Genomic DNA, 27,358 nt, shown 5'->3' on the forward strand with positions numbered 1-27,358 from the left:
ATTTTGAGGACAGTAATGCAATAGAGAAAAATCATGGAGTATACTGTCAGGATACAAATCTAAAACCTTCCATGAGCACATATTTGAAGGAGAGAAATACTTTCCTAAACTTTATTTTGTACTTTTATAAGCATCAGTTTATTAATGCTAGTATGTTTAAAGGTTGTAAAACAAACCTGTAAAGTCAGATTAATAGACTGACAAAGAACTAGCAAGTAGCATTTTTATATTTAATAGAAATCACTATATCCTCTCATCTAGAGATTCTTAGAATATGTGTACATCGGATTACTTAAACTTATTTGCAATAATAATGTATGATTGTGTTCATTTTTGTTGATTAAAAGGTGTTTGCCTTCATCTAAGTCTGTAAAAGGTTAAAGACACTCCTCCCCTTCCTCAAAAAAAGTTTAGTAATAGTAAATTTTGAGAGGTTTTATTTAAACAAAATTACAAGGTTTTTTAAATTATTATTTTTTGATTTTTTGTATTTATTTATTTTCCCTTTTGTCACCCTTGTTGTTTTTCATTGTTGTAGTTATTATTACTGTTATTATTTATGTCATTGTTGTTGGATAGGACAGAGAGAAATGGAGAAAGGAGGTGAGACAGAGAGGGGGAGAGAAAGATAGACACCTGTAGACTTGTTTCACCACCTGTGAAGCGACCTCCCCCTGCAGGTGGGGAGCCAGGGGCTCGAACTGGGATCCTTGCTTGGGTCCTTGTGCTTTGCGCCACATGCGCTTGACCCGCTGTGCTACCACCCGACTCCCTTAATTGTTATTATTAATAAGAGATTGAGAAAAGAGAACAAGAGCATCATTCTGGTACATGTGACAAAAGACTGAAATCGGGACCTTATATTTGAGAGACTAACATTTGTTACTGCATGATTTCCCAGGCTACTGAAATTGCTAATAAGTAGCAGAGCTAGGACTCAAACCTAGGTTTTTTGATTCCTCATCTTTTCCATTAGTCTATATTTATTGCACTTTGTAGTGATTGCTTGGATTTCAGATTGTTTTCTGGTCTTAGATGTAAAGATTGGCTTATAAGTTAAGTGTTGTTCAGAGAGATGTTTTGTTTACATCAGTATTGTGTTGCCTTGCACATCTGAGACATTTTGCCCATAGAAGCACTTTCTATGGACTTGCTGTTTTTTAAGGCAGGCAAGAAAATAGAATTTTATAGGTCAATAAATTGTGTAATATTTGGGAAAGTGGAGGAATGTTAAATGGCTAATACTAACCTACACAAACTATAAGCTATAGCCTGTGTGATTAAACATGTGTTAAAAATTGTGAACACATATAGTGTTTTACTAGAAATCTTTCATTGTTTTGTTGTTGCGTGTATTAATAAGTTAATAAACCGAGAGATATTTTAGATTAACTTATTGAGTAGATAACTTAATTTTCTAATTTTATGTGTGAAGAAACCAAGTTATCCCAAAAACAACCTTAATCTATACGCCCAGCAAGGGAGAAGTGATAGGATGAAGGTAAGAGGGCTCTGAACTCCAGCTGCATCAGCACCCAGAGAGGAGAAAAAGGAGAGGGATGTATGGAGATAGTAATATTTTCATGAGTGGCTTGGAGGAGGAGAGGATTGAATCAGGAGGAAAAGGGGGCATATGTTTAAATATGGACAGATAGTTGTAGAAATGATAGTTGGCCCATGTCTGCAACCTTAGGGGAACTGTGGTGGATTGCAGTGGGGAGTGAAGATTCAGAACTCTGGTGGTGGGAATGGTGTGGATTTAAACCCTGTTGACATGTAATTTTGTAAAATAAAAAGAAAAAAGGCTAGGGAGAGATTAGGTAACTGGTCCAAAGTTGCAGTTTCGGGTCAGAACAGGATTTGGAACTGGGAAGTCCAGCTTCTAAAACTGTTTCTGATTTATCCTCCATTAAGTAAAATTGTCTTTTAAAAGCAATCTTATCTCAACTACTGATGTGAGTAATTTCTAAAGGAAAGTTATTTCAGTTTTGCTGAATGGAAAAAAAGCTAATGGCAAATTACTCAGTTGTGGCTACCTTATAATATGTGGCTATCTAAATGTAGGACTGAAAATTTTAATCTCACAAAATAAACAAAACTCAAGAAAAACATCCCAGTTTTATTTCTCTGTATAGACTGCTGTGTGTCAGTATTCTAGTTACTTTTTTTTTTTTGTGGGGAGGAGTTCCCTAGCAATTACATTTTGCTTACAGGTTTCCTTGTAAATCTCGAGTCCACTTACTTTTTTAAAGTTTCATCACTAGGTTTATTTCAGTGTTTTAGATATTGTGTGATTAAACTAAAATAAATAAATAGGCAAATTATATTAAAATTGTTAATTAACTTTTTGGCTTTTTTAATTGTTGCTGTCAGGAACTCACTGCTGTGGGTTGACTTACAGAGAGAGGAACATACACACACACCACACCTCCCCTATACACACACACACACACAAACACACATACACCACAAAAACCTCCCCCAGTGTCTTGAATCCAAGTCACATGTATGGCAAAGATGACACTTTTCCTAAATGAGCTATGTCACCAGCTTTCTGAAACCCATTCTGGATAGGGATGTTATAAAGATGCATATTATCAGCTTATTACTAATAAGAAAGCTGTTACCTTCTCAAACTTAAATTCAGGGGTGGAAAAAGCTTTAAATCAACAATTTCTTGAAGGATTAAATAAGGTGCTATTGTTGTCATTCTTTCTCTTCCAGAAGTTTTCTATTTTTAATTCCCTTGAAAATTCTGTCATTATAATCATCTGCTTATTCCTTTGTATTTCCCTGATGTCTTTTAAAAAGTCTCACAGCCATAATAGATTAGCTACTAATGTCATCCCTATGCTTTTACAACAATTCCCTAACTCCTTTTGCATATAATTTCCATCTGTTGAGCAGAGAATGTACTCAGTTTGAAGTTAGATGGATTGATCTAGTGCTCCGTTTTCATAGAATGGTATCACAGGTAACATCAATGGTTTACACATACTTGTAGCAACATAATGCATTTCCAGGGCTACAGTCAAGCAACCATCTTTCTGTCTATATCTGCATAAGGACGATAGCAGTTGGTTTATGCTGGGAAAATGGTGGCTTTATTAGTGTTTTCATTTGCTTCTCACTTATTTAATACAGTAACTTGGAAGGCATTTTTATATTTAACATTTATATAAGACAGTTGGGTTTATTAATTACAAAACTGTCCTCATTGTATCATCTATAAATAGTATTAAAAAACAAGGTTAGTTTGTAAAAGATAGGAGATGCAAATTATCTTCTTTTTGAACAGTTCGTTTAGTATTTTTAGCTAGTTTATTTCTTGTTATAGCTCTGTTTCAGTCTGTCTCCACATTAGGACATGGGCATTTAAGAAGGCTGAAGGAAGAACTGGAAATGAAGAATTGAGTCATTAAAGAGTTGAGCTGTTTTCTCACCTTTCTCTGTAGCTAGAATGACCTTGACCTCTTTGTGGAACCTGATCTATTTTTGTCAGAGCTTCTAGACTCCAAAGGGAAAGAAACCTGGGGAGTCCTAGCCCTTAGGGACCCCTTAACTCTGATTGTTCCCCTGATGAAAAAGCAGCTGGACTGGAAGTATTCTTTCCCATAGCCTAAGCTCTTGGGAAGTCTTTAAAGCATGGAAATTACTTATAACTTTACTCTCATCTGACTATACATAATTGGAAACAGGATCCTCCTTGAGCCCCATTTTTTTTAGAGAATGTGTGCCTGCAGTACGAGACAGTGAAACAGAAATAGAACTTTTAAAAAAAATTTCATTTACTTCATGAGAGAAAAGGAAAAAATAGTGAGAGTCTAAAGCATCTCTGGCATATGTAGTACCAAGAATGGAACTGAAAACCTCATGCTTGCAAATCCAGTGCCATCGCCTCACTACAAAATTAGAACTTTAGTCACCACAAAGTCATGGAAATCTTTTGAGTATTCACTTTTACTTCTACTTTGAGAAATCCCTTAGGCTAGAGCTTGCTTGATACAACATAGACTTACTATAGACTTTTTTGTAATAAAATATAGTCAAACCACTTATAAAGTTTAGTTTGTAAGGTACCTTTGGGTGAGACATGCTGACACCTATCTTGGGAAAATGTGAAGCAATACCCTGTGCCAACAATCTTATTAAAACATTTCCTCAAATAGATAGATAGATAGATAGATAGATATAGATAGATAGATATAGTATTCTCTTTCTTCAATGTTCTTTTGGCCCGGAGGCCCTAGACTAAATCTTTGTTAATGTAAATTAATACACCTCGAGAAATATGTTGGTAATCCTTAAGTCTGCACACACACATACACCCCCAGGGTGCCCACATTTTACTTCTCCTGATTATCTAGATTTGTATCTCAATGTGTTGTCCTTGGACCACTCAGATTCACATGGGGATTGAAAAAAGATTCTGTTTCTCAGTTCTAACATACTAAATGGGAAATTGGAGGTGAGACCTAGTAATATGTCTTATAAAAAGCCCTCACTCCCCATCTGCACATGGGAAGCTTCAACAGCATTAAAGCAGATCTGCAGGTGTCTGTCTCTCTCCTCTGTTACCCATGTCCTCCCAATTTCTCTGTCCTATCAAATAAATAGGAAGGAAGGAGACTTCCATGAGTGCTGGGTTTGCAGTCATAGTCCTGAGCCCCAGTGATAATCCTAGTGGCTAAATAAAATACTTATTTTAAGTAAATCCCATGGTTTATGTGACCTGTGACTTCATTGTCCCATAGTCAGGTTTTTGTTTTGTTTTGTTTTTTCCTATCTCAGGGATTTTGTTTTCCACTATTTTTGCCATTCTATAGAGTATGAAACAGTTCTGTGTAAGTGTCTTTGTGTTAACATCCCTCTGAACAATTTTCATAGTCAGATTCAAAGACAATTAGTAATGTTAACATCCTCATACATAGTGGTCTTTTATACATGCCAGTTGTGTTAAGTTACAAGTTTGCTTCTTAATATATTAACTTAAAACATCCCCTACTGCTTATTGTAATTAAAGTAGGTATGCAAATGCCACTAATCAGCTTTCAAATATGCATGCCAGTCATTATGATTATTACATATTTCATACCATTACTGATACTCTCATGTGTGAGTTTCAGGTCACATAATAGGATTTGTGAGGAGTAGATCATCACTATCAAATAACAGGATTTCTAGTTACAGATTATTTCGGATTTCATCTTTATATTCCTGTTTCTGGTCATTACTACTTGGTTCTAGGTGACTACTCCCAATTTTTTCTTTATATCCTCAACTTTTGTGTCTCTTGGGCAATGGCATTTCATTAAGTCATGAGTAAAACGTAGTAATCTAATAGATCATCAGTAAGTAAGATTTTTGGTTACACACTGAAAGTTTTCTTGATTTTTAAAAAGTCGTTTTATGTATTTCATGGGGAGAGGCAGAGCACTACTTCAGCATATGTGGTGCCAGGGATCAAACTTGGAGCATACAAGTCCTATGCTGTATGAATAGAGCTATTTCTCTATTCACTATAAGTTTTTAAAAGTATCATTGTCTACTTGAATAACTGACCTACACTATTATGTTATCTTTATACTTCTTTGTGTTGTCAGGACCTCAGACATGTGCAAATTCACTGTTCCAGGATGACATTTTCAGGGAGACAGGTAGGGAGGAAGAGATACCAAGCACCAAAGCTTCCCCAATGCCATAACACTCCCGAGTGTGGTATGCTGGGAACTCAAACCTAAATTATGTGTACGACAGGGCAAGCACTTTACAGTGACTACTTAAATATCGTTTTTAATTTTTCTGAAAGCTGAAGTCAGGTGGGGGGGTAAAAAAAAAAAAACCCTAATTTTTAAAACAGTCCTAAATTTTTCTATATGCTTAACTATTCAGAAATCAACATTTTCTTTTTCCTTTATTTTTTACTATTTTATTGAGAAAATACTGATTTATAAGACTTGTCACAGGGCACAGCTTCATGTCTCCCCAAGATAGTTGTCTGCACAAATCACCGTCAAGTTGCCATCTCTCTCCTCTATTGGGTACCAGGCCCCCAAGCTTTCAGTCCTTCCCCACTTCTGCCTTTGTGTTCTTGAGCCTGCTGAAATAGAACTCGACTTATTAATGTACCTTGCTTTGTTTAAGTCCCTCTTCTAAGTGAGCTCATTCAATATTCTTCCTTCCTGGCGGCAATTTTTCCATTTTTAGTGGATAGGACATACAGAAATTGAAAGAGTAAGGAGAGTCAGAAAGGAAGAAAGACACCTGCTGATTTGCTTTGCCACTTGTGAAGTGGGCCCCCTGCAGATGGGGAGCCAGGTCCTTGAACCCAAATTCTTGCTCCGGTCCTTGAATTTGGTACTGTGTGTGCTTGACCAGGTGTGCCACCACCCAGCCCCTAATTCTATCTTATGTTGAAACAAAAGAGAAGATCTCATTTTTGTCACCGCTAAGTAGTATTTTTTTGTGTATTTGTAGAAACCTTCCTAAGCTAGTCATCTGTTGTTGAACTCTTCAGTTTCTAAAATTTGGCTACTACATATAGTGCTTCAGTAAACATAAGCATAAATAAATCTCTTTGGATAACTTTTCATGTTCTTTAGATACATAGGAAAGGAATTGCCAAATCATATAGTACATCTATTATTTTTTTATTTGTGATTACAAGATTGTAATATTACAGTGTATAGTTTTACACCACACCCACCACCAAAGTTCTGTTAGACCTATTTGTTTTTAGTTATTTTAATAGTGCTTTACAAAATTATAATAGGGGTATAATTCCACACTATTCCTACCACCAGAGTTCTGTTCTCATCCATCCCCCTTCAGCAGCAACTCTCATAATTCTCCCAAGATCATAGATATAAATATGGATTAAATATATATACATCCATATATATGTATATATAAAAAAAAGTGTGTCATTTCTTTTTCCACTTCCCTCTCAGATAACAGAAACTGGTGTTTTCCAGATTCTTTTACCTCTCAGTGATAGTATAAAAACAAACTTTTGTAGTTAACAAACATTTTTTTAATATTTATTTTTTAAATATTTATTCCCTTTTGTTGCCCTTGTTGTTTCTATTGTTGTCGTAGTTATTATTGTTGTTGTTACTGATGTTGTTGTTGGGTATGGCAGAGAGAAATGGAAAGAGGAGGGAAAGACAGGGGGAGAGAAAGACACCTGCAGACCTGCTTCATAGCCTGTGAAGTGACTTCCCTGCAGGTAGGAAGCTGGGGCCTCAAACCGGGATCCTCATGCTACACCTTGGCTTTGCACCACGTGTGCTTACTCCTTGGCTTTGCACCACTGCGCTACCGCCCAGCTCCCAATCACAAACATTTTAAGTCACAGTAGAATTGGGATTCAGACCCCTCTGGTCATTTTCCCCTAATATTTCACCCCTCTACAAGTATGGACCAAAATTCTTTTGGGGGGTGCAGAAGAAAGGACTTCTGACTTCTGTAATTGCTTCTCTGCTGGACATAGACATTGGCCAAACCTATTATTATTATTATTATTATTATTATCATCTTATCTCCACCAGGGTTATCATTGGGACTTGGTGACTATAGGACAAATTCACTGTTTTCAGTGGCCAGCACTTCACCCCCTTGTCTTTTTTTTTTTAGAAACATGCTCTTTTAAATTATATTTTTAGTTATTTATTATTGGGAGAAAAATTGAGAGGGGAGGTGGAGGTAGAGAGGAAAAGAGACAGAGACACCTGTAGTCCTCCTTATGGAGTTATGAAGCTTTCCCCCTGCAGGGACTTGAACCTGGGTCCTTGAACACTGTACTGTGTGCACTTAGCTAGGTGCACTACTACCTAGCTTCGGTCTTTTTTTTTTCCTGATAGAGACAGAAATTGAGAGGGTGAGATAGCACCGCAACACTGCTTCACCACTTGTGAAGCTTCCCCCCTGCAGGTGGGGGCTGGAAACTCGAGCCTAGATCCTTGCATGTGGTAATCTGTGCACTCTACTGTGTGTGCCATCACCCCAGAAGATCTATTTTTAATTCAAAAAACATTTAACTTTTCATAAAGAATGCATAGCATTTTAGTGATGAACTAATACTGTAGAGATATTGCCATGTAGTATTATCCTGGCATCAAGACAGAAATGTGATGTTAAATTTTAACTCTGACTCTATGCACCAAGGAAACAATGAAGAACTATAATTAGTCCAAATCTTAATGACCTGTTACAATTAATTTCACTGAGAGATTTGCTGAAAACACGCTCCCCTCTTCCCCTCATGAATAAAGGAAGAGCAGAAATCAGGAGGAAAAAAAAATAATGGGGAAGACAATAAAGAAATTATAGCGAGAACTTACCATGATTATTCTTACATATTTCTGTGTTTAATTTTTTTGTAGGTATTCCTTTGTGGTTTTTCATGTATGGATTGAATCCTGAATAGAGCTATATGATGATAGCCATTCAGTGGTAAGTATTTCAAATAACGGCTTTGCTGTTGCTGTTACTTATAATACTTAATTTTTTTCAACCCCACTTTGAGCAAAACCATACTTTACAATTGATTTAAATAATCTTGTAATAAAAACATAGATGTGGAGGCCAGGCAGTAGTGCAGCAGCTTATGTGTACATGGTGCCAAGCGCAAAGACCAGAATAAGGGTCCCGGTTCAAGCCCCCGGCTTCTTACCTGCAGGGGAGTCACTTCACAAGCAGTGAAGCAGGTCTGCAGGTGTCTATCTTTCTCTCCCCATCTCTTTCTTCCCCTCCTCTCTCCATTTCTCTCTGTCCTATCCAACAACAATGACATCAATAACAATGGTAATAACAACAACAATAAATAACAAGGACAACAAAAGTGAAAAAGCAGTCTCCAGGAGCAGTGGATTTGTAGGTAGTGCAGGCACTAAGCCTCAGCGATAAACCTGGAGGGGGAGAAAAAAAAAAAAAAACATAGATGAGAAGTTTATCTAACTTTTACATACACTGGAATATTTTTAAAGCACATATGTTATTTAAAATGAATTATGATTGAATACTATACACACACACATATATATATTATTCACTACTGATTAACAAGAGAAAACCAGAGCTTCACTCTGGCACATATGATGTTAGCGCCCAAACTTGGCACCCCGTGCTCCCAAAATCAACCCTCCAGCTACTACACCACCTCTTAGGCCACTGACTACTTTAAAAAAAAAAAAAAAAACTGTGATTGGTATTAGAAATAAGAAAAACAGGTGGGGGCAGATAGCATAATGGTTACATAAACAGACTTTCATACCTGAGGCTCCAAAGTCCCAAGTTCACCACATAAGCCAGAGCTGAGCAGCACTCTGGTGTTGGGAAAAAAAAGATAGAAAAGGGGAGTTGGGTGGTAGCACAGCGGGTTAAGCGCAGGTGGCACAAAGTGCAAGGACCGGTCTCAGGATCCCGGTTCGAGCCCTCGGCTCCCCACCTACAGGGAAATCGCTTCACAGATGGTGAAGCAGGTCTGCAGGTGTCTGTCTTTCTCTCCCCCTGTCTTCCTCTCTTCTCTCCATTTCTCTCTGTCCTATCCAACAACAATGGCATCAACAACAATAATAACTACAACAATAAAACAAGGGCAGCAAAAGGGAATAAATAAATAGAAATTAAAAAAAGAAAGAAAAATAGGTAAAGTATATACAGCCAGTACAGAAGGTTGACTTGTGTACATTAAAAGTTAATCTTTGGGAGTCGACGGTAGCACAGCAGGTTAAGCACACGTGGCACAAAGCGCAGGACCAGCATAAGGACCCTGGTTCAAGCCCCCAGCTCCCCACCTGCAGGGGAGTTGCTTCACAGTTGGTGAAGCAGGCCTACAGGTGTCTTTCTCTCCCCCTCTGTCTTCCCCTCCTCTCTCCATTTCTCTCTGTCCTATCCAACAACGACGACAGCAATAACTACAACAATAAAGGCAACAAAAGGGAATAAATAGATAAATGTTTAAAAATATTTTTTTTAATTTTTTATTTAAGAAAGGATTAGTGAACAAAAGCATAAGGTAGGAGGGGTACAACTCCACACAATTCCCAACACCCAATCCCCATAACCCACCCCCTCCCCTGATAGCTTTCCCATTCTCTATCCCTCTGGGAGCATGGACCCAGGGTCGTTGAGGGTTGCAGAAGGTAGAAGGTCTGGCTTCTGTAATTGCTTCCCCGCTGAACATGGGCGTTGACTGGTCGGTCCATACCCCCAGTCTGCCTCTCTCTTTCCCTAGTAGGGTGTGACTCTGGGGAAGCTGAGCTCCAGGACACATTGGTGGGGTCTTCAATCCAGGGAAGCCTAGCCAGCATCCTGGTGGCATCTGGAACCTGGTGATTGAAAAGAGAGTTAACATATGAAGCCAAACAATTTGTTGAGCAATCATGGATCCCAAGCTTGGAATAGTGGAGAGGAAGTGTTAGGGAGGTACTCACTGTAAACTCTAGTGTAGTCCTGCTTTCAGGTATATATTTTGCAGTAGTTTATGGATACGTGTGCACATAAGCTCTCTCTCACAGAAACTGGTGTATATCTAGGTTATGGGACTTTGTTAGAAAGTGAACTACCTGAGATGAAATTAGAGTGTACTATTAAAGGAAAGGTCTCACCCGAGTAATGAAGCTGAAGGGTTGTCTTTCTCTCCCCCTCTGTCTTCCCCTCCTCTCTCCATTTCTCTCTGTCCTATCCAACAACGACGACAGCAATAACTACAACAATAAAGGCAACAAAAGGGAATAAATAGATAAATGTTTAAAAAATATTTTTTAAAAAGTTAATCTTTGAATAAGTAATTTGAAAAGTGAGGCCAATATGCAAATATTTCTCAGAACATCTATAGTACTCAAGGCTTGTACTTGACTTTTCAACCATAAACAAAATAATTAACTTATTTTGTAGCCATATATGTATTTGTAGTCATATTTTAAAAGTTTTTTCTGATTTTTTTTTTTTTGCCGGCAGAGTTTTCACTGAAACTTGGCACCTGCACAGTTCCACTGCTCCTGGTGGACTCTTTTAAATAAAGGGTGACAGCCAGATAGGGAGAAAGAAAAGGAGAGATGCCACAGCAGTACTCTATAGCTTGAAAAGCTTCCCCTCTGCTTCATGCTTTCATCTGGTGGCCAGGGCTTAAACCCAGATCATTGCACTTGGCAAACTGTACTCTACTGAGGAGATATCTCTTGGACCCAGTTCTTTTTTAACTTATTTCTTTATTTTGATTTATTTATTATTGGATAGAGAAATTGAGAGGGGATGGGGAGAAAGGCAGGAGAGACACCTGCAGCCCTGCTTCACCACTATGAAGCTTTCCCCCTGCTGACGGGGACCTGGGTCTTGAACCTGGGTCCTTGCATATTGTAATCAGCACTTAACCAGGTGCACCACCACCTGGTTCCCTGACTCAGTTGTTATCAAGAGAGAGACAGACATACAGACAGACACAGAACCAGAACATCACACTGGCATATAGGTGCCAGGGATTTGAACTCAAGACCTCATGCCTCCAAGACTTGAACACTTCCACTGTGATACCTCCTAGGCCATTGTATCCAGTTAGTTTCATTTTTATATTTTTAATGAAAAGTGAAGTCAGAGGTGACTTAGCAGGAAGGTACATATGTACATGCTCACATGGCTTAAAATGCCTGAAGTCCTGGCTTTGATCCCTATGGATAGTATGAAGAGAGCACCATGGATGGTAGAGCAGTGCTGTGGTGTTTCTCCTTCAAAAAAGCAGAGAATAAAAATTAGATGGGGAAGCCATTCAATGCTATTAGATAAGCATAACTGATACTGCCACATCTGACTACTCACATATTAATCAAATGGGTTTTAAATGATAACTTGGTTGATTCTTAAAAAAAAAAATCTCAGAGGATGGGAATTGAACCAACTGTTCACAGTTTAAAAACAAGTAATTTTGCCTCACTTTTTACGGGTGTAGAACCACTAACCCATGAATTTACAATATTGTAAAACTGAAAAACTGAGTAAAATTATCAGTAAAGACAATTAAAATATTAAAAAGTAGAAGTACCATAGTCAAGTTTTGTACATATAGTAGTTTGAAATTTATGACAGGAATCTGAGCTGTTCGATTGTAAAAATATTTAGGGCATAAATTTGCATATAATACTCTATTACTTGCATGTGTATGCATATGTCTATATGTGGAACCACAGAAAATGTAAATAAAGTCTGGAGGTAGTAGAGTGAGGTGCTAAGTATTGGATGAAGCAAAGCATTTTTAGTTTATAATGAAACTTTGAGTCTTACTGAAACAAATGAAGTGGCTAAAGCTTAGACATTGAGTAGACATTGACAGAATCAGGACATGAAGGCCCTGTTTACTGAATTCTTTGTGTAATAGTTTTCTTTCTCTAGTGTATCAATACTTTCAAACTTGCTGACACTGAGTCCCAGCAATTAAAAAAAAAAGAAGAAGAAGAAAGGAGTCGGGCGGTGACATAGTGGGTTAAGCGCAGGTGGCGCAAAGCACAAGGACCAGCATAAGGATCCTGGTTCGAGCCCCCGGCTCCCCACCTGCAGGGAAGTCGCTTCACAGCGGTGAAGCAGGTCTGCAAGTGTCTGTCTTTCTCTCCCCCCTCTTTCTTCCCCTTCTCTCTCCATTTCTCTCTGTCCTTTCCAACAACAACGACATCAATAACCACAACAATGTTGAACAACAAGGGCAACAAAAGGAAAAATAAATATTTTTTAAAAATCTAAGAAAAAGAAGAAACATGTATGTTCATTTTATATAACTTTCTAAGAGTCGGGCAAGGGAAAATAGCTAAGATTTCCATAATGTTTGTGTATTCAAATCTAGTTCCATCCTATTCTCATTTTTCCTAGAGTTTATTTGTGGAGTTGTATTTTAGTCTTATAAATAAAACAACTGGGACTGGGGACACAGCTCAGTATTAGAGCACAAGGCTTGCATGTCTGAGGGTCCAGAGGTCTCAGGTTCAGTCATAGGTACTACCATGTATGTGCCAGTGGTGAGCAGTGCTCTGGTGTCTCTGTAGAGTGTTTAATGGTGCTTAAATAGACATGGTTGATTCCATCACTGTGGTTTAACTTCCTCTCCACTTCTTTGGGATCTGGAAATCCTAAATCTGTTAATCACATGCATCATCTTTCTTTTTTTTTTAAATATTTATTCCCTTTTGTTGCCCTTGTTGTTTTATTGTTGTTGTTATTGATGTCATCGTTGTTGGACAGGAAAGAGAGAATTATAGAGAGGAGGGGAAGACGGGGAGAGAAAGATAGACACCTGCAGATCAGCTTCACCACCTGTGAAGTGACTCCCCTGTAGGTGAGGAGCTGGGGGCTCGAACCAGGATCCTTATGCCCGTCTTTGCGCCACCTGCACTTAACCCGCTGTGCTACCGTCCAACTCCCATGCATCATCTTTCTAATAACCAATGCCCAACTTGAAGCTAAGACCCATCAAGTGTTAACTTATTAGCATAGCAGAGATATTCCTGAAATTCAGGAAATTACTATAGTTGTAGTGTTTTATTTTATAAACTCATATCTTAGATCTTTCTTTGGAACAAAACAGATTACTGTTTACAAGATAGTTTCTGAGTTGCAATATTCTTTTTTTTTTCTTTGATTTTGGCTGCCATACTCAGACAAAAATGGTAAAGACACTTTTTCTTTTTATCTGCTTTTGTTTGTTTACCAGAGCACTCTTCAGTTCAGCATGGTGATGGTCATTGTCAAAGTTGTTTCGGGGAGGGAAGTTGAAGTTTGAAACCTGGGCCCTCCAAGCCACAGGCATCAGTGTCTATTTATGTGAATCTGTGTTTTGTCTCCCTGGCCCAGGATACTTTTTCTTTCATCTTTATTGAAAATCTTTGCAGCAGAATGAAACTGCCCTAGCAAATATGTTATTATGATAAATAAGATCCCTTTACAATGTTCAAATTTAAGACCCTAAAGAACTTATGTTACTAAAAAGAAAAAATGAAATAAACACAGCTCCCTGACCTAAAAAAAAAAAACTGGTATTACTGTACTAAATTAAATTCAAAAATAGTTATCAGTTAATTTACAGATAATGAAATGCGGCTGGGAGGTGGTTCACCTGGTAAAGCACACACTTTACCATATTTGAGAACCTGAGGTCAAGCCACTGGCCGCCATGTAGGAGCACCTGCACAGGGAAGGTTTTTGTTTTTAATATTTACTTATTTTCCCTTGTTTTTTTTTTAATTGTTGTAGTTATTGTTGTTGTTACTGAAGTCGTCATTGTTGGATAGGACAGAGAGAAATGGAGAGAAGAGAGGAAGACAGAGGGGGAGAGAAAGATAGATACCTGCAGACCTGCTTCACCGTCTGTGAAGTGACTCTCCTGCAGGTGGGGAGCTGGGGGCTCAAACCGGGAACCTTATGCCGGTCCTTGCGCTTTGCGCCACCTGCGCTTAACCCACTGCGCTACCGCCTGACTCCCCACAGGGAAGTTTTATGAGGGATCCTGTGATATCTTTTTCTTTCTCTCCCTCTCACCTTCTATCTTAAAAAAAAAAAATTGTATTGCACCAAAGTTAAAGACTGTGGTCTGGGTGGGGAGGGCTCAGCTCCTGGAACATGATGGCAGAGGAGGACCTAGTGGGGGTTGAATTGTTATGTGGAAAACTGGGAAATGTTATAGAAGTACAAACTATTTTATTTTACTATCTACTGTTAACCACTAATCCTCTAATAAAGAAATTTTTTAAAGTCTGCCAGGAGCATGGAAACCCTGCATGTGTAGATCTCAAATAATATCCCTGGTAGAAAACAATAATGATAATGAATTAAGTATCCTTATATGTCAGCACAAATCATTTTAATAAAAAATAAATATAAATTAAAATAGCTATTAAAGAAGAGTGTCATTAATTATGTTATTAAAAACCAGGCTTAATAGAAGATAAGTAGATCCTGAAATCTTCTTTTGCATTCAGTGAGCTATATTGAATAATAAAAATAAAATCTAACTTCACAGATAAGTAATTGGAAAGGATTACATCCTGAAAGATTGCTTACATCCTGAAAGATTCTTAGGAACTCTAAGGCCTTTTCAGACCACATCTTGTAATTATTGTCTGAGTGTTTGACCTTAGAAAATAGAGTTGTTACAATGGAAGATAATTTAAGTCTGCAGCCTTCCTGGTTAACACCTAATTATTTTCTGAAGTGACTATACCAGTTTACTCCATCACTAGCAGTATATATATAGTCCTGGATGCTCTGCGTCTTTTTCCAATGTTTGATGTTGTCAGGCCTTAGAATTTGACTGTTTAGGGTTAAGAAAAAAAAAATCAATAGCAGGAGCTGGGTGGTGGCACACCTAGTCAGGCACATATATCATGTGCAAGGACCCCACTTCAAGCACTCACTCCCCCCACCTGCGGGGGGGCAGCTACAGGAATGGTGAAGTAGGTCTGCAGGTGTCTCTCTGTCTCTCTTCCTCTCTGTTTCCCCTATCCCTCTTCATTTCTGGCTGTCTCTGTCCAATAAATAAATAAAAATAATAAAAAAATTAAGAAAATATTCCAGAGAGTCGGGTGGTAGCGCAGCAGGTTAAGTGCACGTGGCGCAAAGCGCAAAGACCAGAGTGTAAGGATCCCGGTTTGAGTCCCCGGCTCCCCACCTGCAGGGGAGTCACTTCACAGGTGGTGAAGCAAGTCTGCAGGTGTCTATCTTTCTCTGCCCCTCTCTGTCTTCCCCTCCTCTCTCCATTTCTCTCTGTCCTATCTAACAACGACAACAACAGCAATAATAACTACTACAACAACAACAAATAATAAAATTTAAAAATTAAGAAAAAATTCCTGTAACCTGCTAAATAAACATAAGGCAGATTGGTCAGAAAAAAGGAAATTCAGTAATAACACATATTGACTCTTGTACATATGGGAGAGACCTGGTAATTCTAACTATGTAGACATCATCATTTTAAAATTTATTTATGTTTTTATTGCCACTAAGGTTATTGCTGCAGCACAGTCCTAGAGGTATATTTTCCCTTTTTTCTTTCTCTTTTATTTGATAGGACGGAGAGAAATTGAGAGGGAAGAGAGATGGATAGATACTAGTCTGGGGAGATAGCATAATGGTTATGCAAAAAACTTGCATGCCTTAGAGGCTCTGAGGTCCCAGGTTCAATCCCCAGCACTGCCATAAGCCAGAGCTGAGCAGTGCTCTGATCTTTCTCTCTGTATTTCTCTCTCATTAACATAATATTTTACACTTTTAAAAAAATTATTAATTTCTTTATTGGGGGTTAATGTTTTATATTCAACAGTGAGTACAATAGTTTGTACATTACATTTCTCAGTTTTCCACATAACAATATAACCCCCCACTAGGTCCTCTGTCAGCCTTTTGGACCTATACTCTTCCCCCCCACTCACCCCAGAGTCTTTTACTTTGGTGCAATACATCAACTCCAGTTCAGGTTCTACTTGTGTTTTCTCTTATGATCTAGTTTTTCAACTTCTGCCTGAGAGTGACTTCATCCCATATTCATCCTTCTGTTTCTGACTTACTTCACTTAACATGATTTCTCCAAGCTTCATCCAAGATGAGCTGAAAACAATGAAGTCACCATTTTTAACAGCTGAGTAGTATTCCATTTGTATATATACCATAACTTGCTCAGCCACTCGTCTGTTGTTGGACACCTGGGTTGCTTCCAGGTTTAGGCTATTACAAATTGTGCTGCTATGAACATAGGTATACACAAATCTTTTTGGATGGATGTGTTGGGTTCCTTAGGATATATCCCCAGGAGAGGAATTACTGGATCATAGGATAGGTCCATTTCTAGCAATCTGAGAGTTCTCCAGACTACTCTCACATGGGGTTGGACCAATTTACATTCCCACCAGCAGTGCAGGAGAGTTCCTTTGACCCCACAACCTCTCCAGCATTTGTTGCTGCTACCTTTTCTGATGTAGGACATTCTCACAGGAGGAAAGTCGTATCTCATGGTTGTCTTTATTTGCATTTCTCTGACAATCAAAGACTTGGAGCAGTTTTTCATGTGTTTCTTGACCTTTTGCATCTCTTCTGTGGTGAATATTCTGTCCATGTCCTCTCCCCAATTTTAGATGGGGTTATTTGTTTCCTTGTTGAGTTTGGTAAGCTCTTTATATATTTTGGTTATTAAACTCTTGTCTGATGTATGTAAAGATCTTCTTTAAATACATGTAAAGATCTTCTCCATTCTGTGAGGGGTCTCTTGGTTTGGGTAGTGGTTTCTTTTGAGGTGCAGAAGCTTTTTAATTTGATGTAGTCCCATAGGTTTATACTTACCTTAGTCTTCTTTGTAATTGGATTCGTTTCATTGAAGATGTCTTTAAAATTTATGTGGAAAAGAGTTCTGCCAATATTTTCCCCTAAGTATCTGATAGTTTGTGGTCTAACATCCAAATCCTTGGTCCACTTGGAATTTACTTTTGTATTTGGTAAAATATAGTGGTTGAGTTTCGGTCTTCTGCATGTTTCAACCCATTGTTTCCAACACCATTTGTTAAAGAGACAACCCTTCCCCCATTTAATAGTCTGGGCACCTTTGTCAGAGATTCGATGTCCATAGGTGTGGGGGCTTATTTCTAGGCTCTCAATTCTCTTCCACTGGTCAGTGTGTCTATTCATGTTCCAGTACCAAGCAGTTTTGATGGCAATGCCCTATAACACAATTTGAATTCTGAAGGTGTGATGCCTCCAGTTCTGTTCTTTCTTCTCAAGATTGTTTTGGCAATTCTAGGTCTTTTCTGGTTCCAGATAAACATTTGTAGTATTTGTTCTATTCTCCTTTTAAAAAATGTGCTTGGGATCTTGATTGGGGGGGGAATAGCCTTAAATTGGTATATGGCTCTGGGTAGTATATTCATTTTGATGATGTTAATTCTTCCAACCCATAAACATGGAATAACTTTCAACTTCTTTGTGTCTTTTTTCAGTTTCCTTGAGTAGTGACTCATAATTTTCAGTATACAAGTCTTTCACTTCATTGGTTAGGTTTATTCCTAGATATTTTATTATTTTTGTTGCTATAGTAAAAGGAATTGATTTCTGTATTTCATCTTTTAATTTAGTGTTTGCATAGATGAATGCCACTGGCTTTTGTATGTTAATTTTGTAGCCTGACACCTTACTGTATTGCCTGATGATTTCCAAAAGCTTCTTGCTGGATTCCTTAGGTTTTTCTATATATACTATCATGTTATCTGCGAATAGAGAGAGTTTGACTTCTCTTCCAATCTGTATCCCTTTAATTCCTTGTTCCTGCCTGATTGCTGTGGCAAGAACTTCCAACCCTATGTTGAATAGTAATGGTGATAATGGGCATCCCTGTCTATTACCTGATCTGAGTGGAAATGCTTCCAGTTTTTCACCATTGAGCATGATGTTGGCTATAGGTTTCCTATATATAGACTCCACTATCTTGAGGTATTTTCTATCCCCATTTTTATAGTGTTTTGGTCATAAAGGAATGTTGTATTTTGTGAAAGGCTTTCTTTGCATCTATTGATATGACCATGTGGGTTTTGGTCTTGCTTTTATTGATGTGGTGTATCACTTTGATTGATTTATTAAATTTATTTATTTATTTATATTAAACCAACCTTGCATCCCTGGGATAAACCCCACTTGGTCATGATGAACAATCTTTGTAATATACTGCTATATCCGGTTGGTTAGAATTTTGTTCAATATTTTAGCATCTATGTTCATCAGAGATATTGGTCTGTAGTTTTCGGTTTTGGTTGTGTCCCTGTCTGCTTTTGGTATCAGAGTGATGTTGGCTTCATAGAATCTGGAAGGGAGTATTCCAGTGTCTTCAGTCTTCTGGAAGACTTTTAAAAGTAGAGGTATTAGTTCTTCTTTGAAGGTTTTGAAGAATTCATTTGTAAAACCATCTGGTCCAGGACTTTTATTCTTGGGAAGGTTTTTGATAACTGTTTCAATTTCATTAGCTGTACTGGGCCTGTTCATATTATCTAGTTCCTCTTTATTTAATTTTGGAAGTTCGTAGGTATCTAGGAAATTGTCTATTTCTTCCAGGTTCATAGAAGCCTCACATGATATGTTGAATTTCTGTGATGTCTATTGTGATATCTCCTCTTTCATTTATAATCTGATTTATTTGGGTCTTCTCCCTTTTTTGTTTTGTGAGTCAGGCTAAAGGTTTATCGATTTTGTTTACTCTTTCGAAGAAACAACATTTACCTTCGTTGATCTTTTTGTATGGTTTTCTTATTTTCAATGTTATTGATTTCTGCCCTAACTTTAGTGATTTCTGTCCTTCTGGTTGCTTTAAGGTTCCTTTGTTCTTCTTCTTCTAGGCCTTTAAGATGTGCGATCAGGCTGTTTATTTGTGTTTTTTCTTGTTTCCTAATGTGTGCTTGTATGGCTATGAATTGGATCGACCTTCCCGTGGTGCATCCCGTGAGTACCCATTCATTGGGGAAACTGACGATCCTTCCTAGCCGACTGAATCCACATGGATCCCAGTCACTTTCAAAGCCAGCAATAAGCAGCTCCTAACAGCTTTCAACCTGATGCTGTTGACTGGCTACGGAAGAAGGGCAAACGCTAGAAGAAGAAGAAGAAGAAGAAGATGGCTATGAACTTCCCTCTCAGTACTGCCTTAGCTGTGTCCCAAATATTTTGATAGCTTCTGTCTTTATTATTTTTTTTATTTAAGAAAGGATTAATCAACAAAACCATAAGGTAGGAGGGGTGCAACTCCACACAATTCCAACCACCCAATCTCCACAACCCACCCTCTCCCCCGATAGCTTTCCCATTCTCTATCCCTCTGGGAGCATGGACCCAGGGTCATTGAGGGTTGCAGAAGGTAGAAGGTCTGGCTTCTGTAATTGCTTCCCTGCTGAGCATGGGCGTTGACTGGTCGGTCCATACTCCCAGTCTGCCTCTCTCTTTCCCTAGTAGGGTGGGTCTCTGGGGAAGCTGAGCTCCAGGACACATTGGTGTGGTCTTCAGTCCAGGGAAGCCTGGCCGGCATCCTGATGACATCTGGAAGCTGGTGACTGAAAAGAGAGTTAACATACGAAGCCAAACAAATTGTTGAGCAATCATGGACCCAAAGCTTGGAATAGTGGAGAGGAAGTGTTAGGGGGGTACTCACTGCAAACTCTAGTGTACTTCTGCTTTCAGGTATATATTTTGCAGTAGTTTATGGAGACGTGTGAACATAAGCTCTCTCTCACAGAAACTGGTGTATATCTAGGTTTTGGGACTTTGTTAGAAAGCGAACCACCTGAGATGAAATTAGAGTGTACTATAAAAGGAAAGGTCTCACCCGAGTAATGAAGCTGAAGGGTTGTCATTCCACACGTGAAGTCTCTGGACACAGTCTGAGGTAAAGCACATTGAGGTGGCAATGGTTGCGTTGGTTAGGTTGTGATCAGCAGATGCAATATTATTTGGTATGGATTGGGAGAGGCATACAGGAAAGTGGGCCCTATCCAAGGGTTCCAGGATTGGGGGAAGTAGGGGCTCTATAGTGGAGATGTGAGGTTCCTGGTGTCTTAGGGTTCCAAAAGACAATCGATAGTTAATGTTATCATCACATTATTTGGTAATTGAGTTAACTTTGAAAAGTCCTTTTGTTATGGTTTGCTGTACAGTATGCAGTATATAGCTGTGCTATTGGATGCTTCTAATCTACTTGGTCTAGGCTTTTGAGAGAGTCTGCATATCAAATACACAGCCTATATATTAAAAAGATTCAGTTTGTGTTTTGAAAAACTTTGAGACATAAATTGATTTTCCCCCTCTCATATTAATTAACTACTGATTTATATGTCTACATTTTGCTAGGAGTGTACATAAACACCATTCCCACCACCAAAAGTGTCTTTATTTTCATTGAACTCTCGAAACATTTTGATTTCCTTTATTTCCTCTTTGATCCAGTAGTAGTTAAGGAGTGTACTGTTGAGCTTCTATATTTTGGAACTATTACTAATCTTTTGTTGATTGTTAAGTGTTAGTTTAATTCCACTTTGATCTGAGAAGATGCTTGGGATGATTTCAATGCTCTTGAATTTACTGATGCTGTCTTTGTGGCCTAACATATGATCTGTCCTTGAGAATGACCCATGTGAACTCAAGTAGAATGTGTATTCCAGTTTCTTTGGGTGAATGACTCTGAAAATGTCCAATAGTCCTAGTTTATCTATTTCCTCATTTAGCTCCCTCATGTCTTTATTGATTTTCTGCCTGGGAGATCTGTCCAGTTGAGAGAGTGGGGTGTTGAAGTCCCCTACTATGACTGTGTTGCTGTTAATATATTGCTGTAGCTCTTTAAGTAGACATTTGATGTATTTAGTTGGCTTCTCATTGGGTGTATAGATGCTAATAATTGTTGAGTCCTCTTGGTTGACTGATCCTCTGAGCATTAAGTAATGTCCGTCTCTATCTTTTTAAATTTTATGTGTTTTAAAGTCTATCGTGTCAGATATGAGAATAGCTGTTCCTGACCTTTTTTGTGGGCCATTGGCGTGTATGATAGTTTTCCATCCTTTCACTTTGAGTCTATGTTTGTCTTGTTGACTTAGTTGGGTTTCCTGTAGACAGCATATTGTTGGGTTGCGTTTTCTGATCCATCTTCCTACTCTGTGCCTTTAAATAGGTGAATTCAGGCCATCGACATTTATTGATATCAAAGACTGAAGATATTTTAATGCCATTCTTGTAGATTTTTAGAGTGTTCTGATAGATGACCTATTTATAGTGGTCTGTTTATAGGAGACCTTTCAGAACTTCTCTCAGGGCAGGCTTGATGATAGTTAATTCTTTCAAATGTTGCTTGTCTGAGAAGGTTTTTATGCCTCTATCTAATCTGAATGACAGTCTAGCAGGATACAGTAGTCTTGGTTGAAAGCCTTTCTCATAGAGCACTCGACAGATATCTTGCCATTCTCTTCTGGCCTGTAGTGTTTGTGTGAAGAAGTCTGATGAGAATGAAAATTGGTCCAACCCTTGTGGGAAATGGTCTGGAAATTTCTCAGAACACTAGAAATGAACCTACTATATGACCCAGCACTATCTACTGTGGATTTACCCAAAGTAAACAAAAACATCTACCAGATATATTCATATTCATAGCAGCACAATTTGTAATAGCCAAAGCCTGGAAGCAACCCTGATGTCCAATGACAGATGAGTGGCTAAAATAATTGTGGTATATTTAAGACAATGGAGTAGTATTCAGCTGTTAAAAAAATAATGATGTCATCTCCTTTGTGTCATGTTGGATGGAATTTAAAGAAATCATTAAGCAAGATAAGCCAAAAAGAGGATATCTACTGAATGATCTCACTTACAAGTGGGACTTAATAAATAGGAACAGGGGGGAGTGGGGCGGTAGCTCAGCAGGTTAAGTGCAGGTGGTGCAAAGCACAAAGACCAGCATAAAGATCTCAGTTCAAGCCCCCAGCTCCCCACCTGCAGAGCAGGTTCTCAGGTGTCTATCTTTCTCTCCCCCTCTCTGTTTTCCCCTCCTCTCTCCATTTCTCTCTGTCCTATCTTAACGACAACATCAATAACAACAACAATAATAACTACAACAGCAATAAAAAAAGGGACATTTTTAAGGACCCAGAGGTTGTTTGTTTTTTTTTTCCTCTCCCTGCCTGGGCCTAGCAGAAGAGGACAGGATGTCTACCTTTCTTGAATTTTTCCCCAACCAGACCAGTTCCTCCTTCAGTACAGTATACTGTACTGCCAGGGCTCATTTAGAATATTTTTCATGATGATGACAGCAGGGATGACATCTTCACATTCAGGGCTATTTCTTCCTGTTCATGTAAGGGCAGGACCTCCCTTAATTAAATCCCCCTCAGTGACTGTAGTTGACCCTTCTGGGGAGCTCAGGGAGGGAAGAGCTGGGTTAGAAGCTGATGCTGTAGAAACTGTTAGAAACTGATGCTGTAACCAGGCATAGCTTCACATATCCCTCTTCCCCATGTGCAGGGTAGTGAAGGATAAGGCTTCTTTAGACCTTCCTGTGTCTCCCAGCCTCCTTTTCACATACCCCCCACTCCCAAGATGTCCTATTCACACTTGTCTGCAGGCACAATTCCCCTAGAATCAGCACACAGGCCAGTTCTTCAACCTGTTTTGATAGCCAGGGACAGAAGCACATTTCCCGCACTTTTCCCCATCTAAGAGATTGCAGGGGGGAGAAACTGCAATAAAAGCTCTCTCTCTCTCTCTCTCTGAGATTTTTTTTTTTTTTTCTCCAGGGTTATTGCTGGGCTCAGTGCCTGCACCATGAATCCACCGCTCCTGGAGGCCATTTTTCCCCCTTTTTGTTGCCCTACTTGTTGCAGCCTCATTGCGGTTATTATTGCCATTGTTGACATTGCTTTGTTGTTGGATAGGACAGAGAGAAATGGAGAGAGGAGGGGAAGACAGAGAGAGAGGGGAGAGAAAGATAGACACCTGCAGACCTGCTTCACCGCCCGTGAAGCGACTCCCCTGCAGGTGGGGAGCCGGGGGCTCGAACCGGGATCCTTACGACGGTCCCTGCGCTTTGCGCCACATGCGCTTAACCCACTGCGCCACCGCCCGACTCCCTCTCTCTGAGATTTTAAAGTCCTTTTTATAAGTCAATTTTAGGGGCATGGGAGGTTCAACAGGCTGCATTTCAGAAATGCTGTAATGGTTTTTAACACCTTTTACTGGTGCTATTTTGTAGAAAATGGGAGTTTTTTTATATCTCAGATTTACATTTTTATGTTTTAACATTTTCATAATTTTTTTTTTGTAATTGGAACCATGTAACAATTATGGGGGAAATCTGTGCCTTGTCTCAATGGTTTTGCTAATTTGTAGGCTGAAAGATGACTGATGCCTAGTTTATTTTAAGTTGAATTAAAAATCAGCATTTCTCTAAAAAAAAGACAACAAAAGAAAAAATCAATTTTTTAAAAAAATTTAATAATAAAAAATATTGGGGGTTGTATTGTTATATGGAAAACTGAGAAATGTGCATGTACAAACTATTGTATTTACTTTTGAATGTAAAACATTAATTCCCCAATAAAGACATTTAAAATAAATAAATAAATAGGAATAGGGAAGGAGAACACAAAGTAAAATGTGGCCTGGAAACAGTGTGTTGCATCAAAGCAAAGGACTCTGGAAAAAGGGGGGGAGGCAGAAAAGAATTCTGCATCCCAGGTGCAAGTCCCTGGTCCCCACCTGCAGGGGGAAAGCTTTTTGAGTGGTGAAGCAGGGAAACAAGTGTCTCTCTGTCTCTCTTCTTTATCGCTCCCTACCCTTTCAATTTCCGGCTGTCTCTATCTAATAAATAAGTAAAGATGATTTTAAAAAAAGAACTTTGGAGTCCTAGTGCATAATTAAATTGTACCCATGTGTCAGTGTGTACACTGTGGATTGTTAAACCCCCCTCATGAAAATTATTTTTTAAAAAAATTCCACCACAGTTATTGGTCAGACTCAGTACATGCATTGCTCCACTGTTTCCAGTAACCATTTTCTCCCTCCCCTCCCCTTCCCTCTTCTTTCCCTCAGTCTCTGTGTATTTCTCTCTCTCCCTCTTTTTTTTTTTTTTTTAATTTAAGAAAGGATTGATTAACAAAACCATAGGGTAGGAGGGGTACAACTCCACACAATTCCTACCACCCAATCTCCATATCCCACCCCCTCCCCTGATAGCTTTCCCATTCTCTGTCCCTCTGGGAGCATGGACCCAGGGTCATTGTGGGTTGCAGAAGGTAGAAGGTCTGGCTTCTGTAATTGCTTCCCCGCTGAACATGGGCGTTGACTGGTCGGTCCATACTCCCAGTCTGCATCTCTCTTTCCCTAGTAGGGTGTCTCTGGGGAAGCTGAGCTGCAGGACACATTGGTGGGGTCTTCAATCCAGGGAAGCCTGGCCAGCATCCTGATGGCATCTGGAACCTGGTGACTGAAAAGAGAGTTAACATACAAAGCCAAACAAATTGTTGAGCATCTCTCTCTCCCTCTTTCTCTCTCTCTATCTTTCTCATAGAGAGACAGAAAGAAAGAAACAACATTGCTCCACCACTCGTGAAGCCTCTACCTGCTGATGAGGACTAGGAACTTGAACCTAGGTCCTCACACATGGTATCATGTGCACTCTACTGGGTAAGCCTGGCATTCTTGAACTTGTTTGTTTTTACCAGAGCACTGCTCAGCTCTGGCTTATACTGGTGCAGGGGATTGAACCTGAGATTTAGGAGCTTCAGGCATGAGAGTCTTTTTGCATAATCATTATGCTGTCTACCCCCCACCCAAACTAGATGATTTTTAACCTAATCCAGCTATCATGTTATCACTTTTTTGTTTAATGTGTTTTATGTGGGAACTCACTCTTAACACCAAACTGCTTGACTCTGAAGCCCAAATGTAACTCTTGCTAGGGCCTTTGAACACACTATTTAATTTCTCTGAAATTCTTTTTCAAATTTAAAGTAATAGTATCTCATAAAGATGTTGTGGGGATTAACTGAATCAATATACATCTAAATTATTTATATAAAGTCTGGTATCTCTCATCTGATTGAAGAAAGATACAGTACTGCTTTGTACTAGAGTTTAGTTTAGGGATTAAGATATAATTTAAGGGAATACTGAGTTTTGTTTGCTCTTCTAGCCATACAACCAGAATTTTCTTCTTAATATCAGACGAGATTGGGCATGTTCAGGGTGATATGGCCATAGACTTCTTCTTAATATCAACTTAGCTGATGTGCTTTTTTATAATTCATATGTTCACTAGGGTAACATTTTTTTTCCCTTCAAGAGCTTTTCCTTTGCATTTTAAACTTGGCTAACTAACCTTCCTTACTATGCTTCATCATTTCTAGCTTTATATTTAAAAATGAAAAACACTTGTAATTTTAAGACCTATATGAGTAGATATCTTAGTGACTAGAGAACTTGTTCTAGCTTATGTTCTTCAGTTCACTCCTTTGAGTATCTATTAAGGATCTTTGTGTTCCTTGTCCTGTATATTAACTATTGCTCAGGTATTTTTAGAATAATTTTCTTCTCTGCTTTGTCACTGCTCAGCTACCAGTAGAACAGCGTAGGACCCATCAGACAGTTTCAGATGATCTTCAGGATTCAAATTTAATGGTTTTATTTTTATATGCAGAAGAATAAATTTAAAAGATATAAATGGTTAAAGGAGTAATGTAGATATTTTGAAATATACAGTGTTATTTTTGCTACATATAAACAAAAATATAATGGCTGTGGGACTGTGACATAATGCACACAAAGAAACAAAGGACCAGGGAGTCTGGCGGTAGCCCAGTGGGTTAAGCGCATGTGGCGCGAAGAGCAAGGACCAGTGTAAGGACCCTGGTTCGAGCCCCCGGCTCCCCACCTGCAGGGGAGTTGCTTCACCAGTGGTGAAGCAGGTCTGCAGGTGTCTATCTTTCTCTCCCCCTCTCTGTCTTCCCCTCCTCTCTCCATTTCTCTCTGTCCTATCTAACAACAATGACATCAATAACAACAATAATAACTACAACAACAATGAAAAACAACAAGGGCAACAAAAAGGAAAATAAATAAATAAATATAAAAAATAATTTTTTAAAAATTAAAAAAAAAAAAGAAACAAAGGACCAGTCTATGGCCATACCACCCTGAACACCCCCAAACTCATCTTATCTCAGAAGCTAAGCATGGTCTGGCCTGGTTAGTACTTGGATGGGAGAAACAAAAGATAGCAAGATAGCTCACTTTCATAGTGTGTGGTGTTTGGTCATACCCACTGCCTCAGTGTGAGCCTGGCCCTTACCACACTACAGGTAACTTTAATGCTATAGTGTCTTTTCCTCTCTCCTTCTGTTTCTTCCTATGTGATGAGGGGAGTAGTTAAAAATAATTACATAAAATAATTACAAAAAGAAAGAAAGTACATGAACTTGGTTATCACTTTAATGTGACTGGTTTGTTTGGGCTGAAGTTAAAAGGGTATTACTTTAAAGATACTTAAAAAATTGTTGGGTACAACTTATTTAATGGAGGATATTGAATATCATTTGCTCTGATTATTGATCTTTGATCAAAAAGTTTTTGTATTAGGCTAATTTCTGGTATTATCCTAAGCATTGAAGATCAAAACCTGTGAACTTTAGAAATCTTTATTGGTAAATTTTATATTGGTAAAATCAACTAGCGAAACTAGTTGGGTGGTGGTGCACCTGGTGAGCGTACATGTTACAATGCACAAGGACCTGTGTTCGAGTCCTGGTCCCCACCTATAGGGGGAAAGCTTTGCAAATGGTGAAGCAGTGCTGCAGGTGTCTTTCTCTCACCCTCT

General features: G+C 38.7%; 1 protein-coding gene across 1 annotated transcript in view; it reads left to right on the forward strand.

Annotated features, from left to right (window-relative positions):
• Window positions 1-27,358, forward strand: part of TEX15 (testis expressed 15, meiosis and synapsis associated) — a 76,021-nt gene that overhangs the window by 3,362 nt on the left and 45,301 nt on the right. Inside the window, exon 2 of the mRNA XM_060183106.1 lies at window positions 8,385-8,454. The gene's annotated coding sequence lies outside the window, so the exon portion shown is untranslated. The remainder of the gene's footprint in view (window positions 1-8,384; window positions 8,455-27,358) is intronic.

Source organism: Erinaceus europaeus, chromosome 2, assembly GCF_950295315.1.
Source record: "Erinaceus europaeus chromosome 2, mEriEur2.1, whole genome shotgun sequence".
Classification (NCBI taxonomy): Eukaryota; Metazoa; Chordata; class Mammalia; order Eulipotyphla; family Erinaceidae; genus Erinaceus; species Erinaceus europaeus.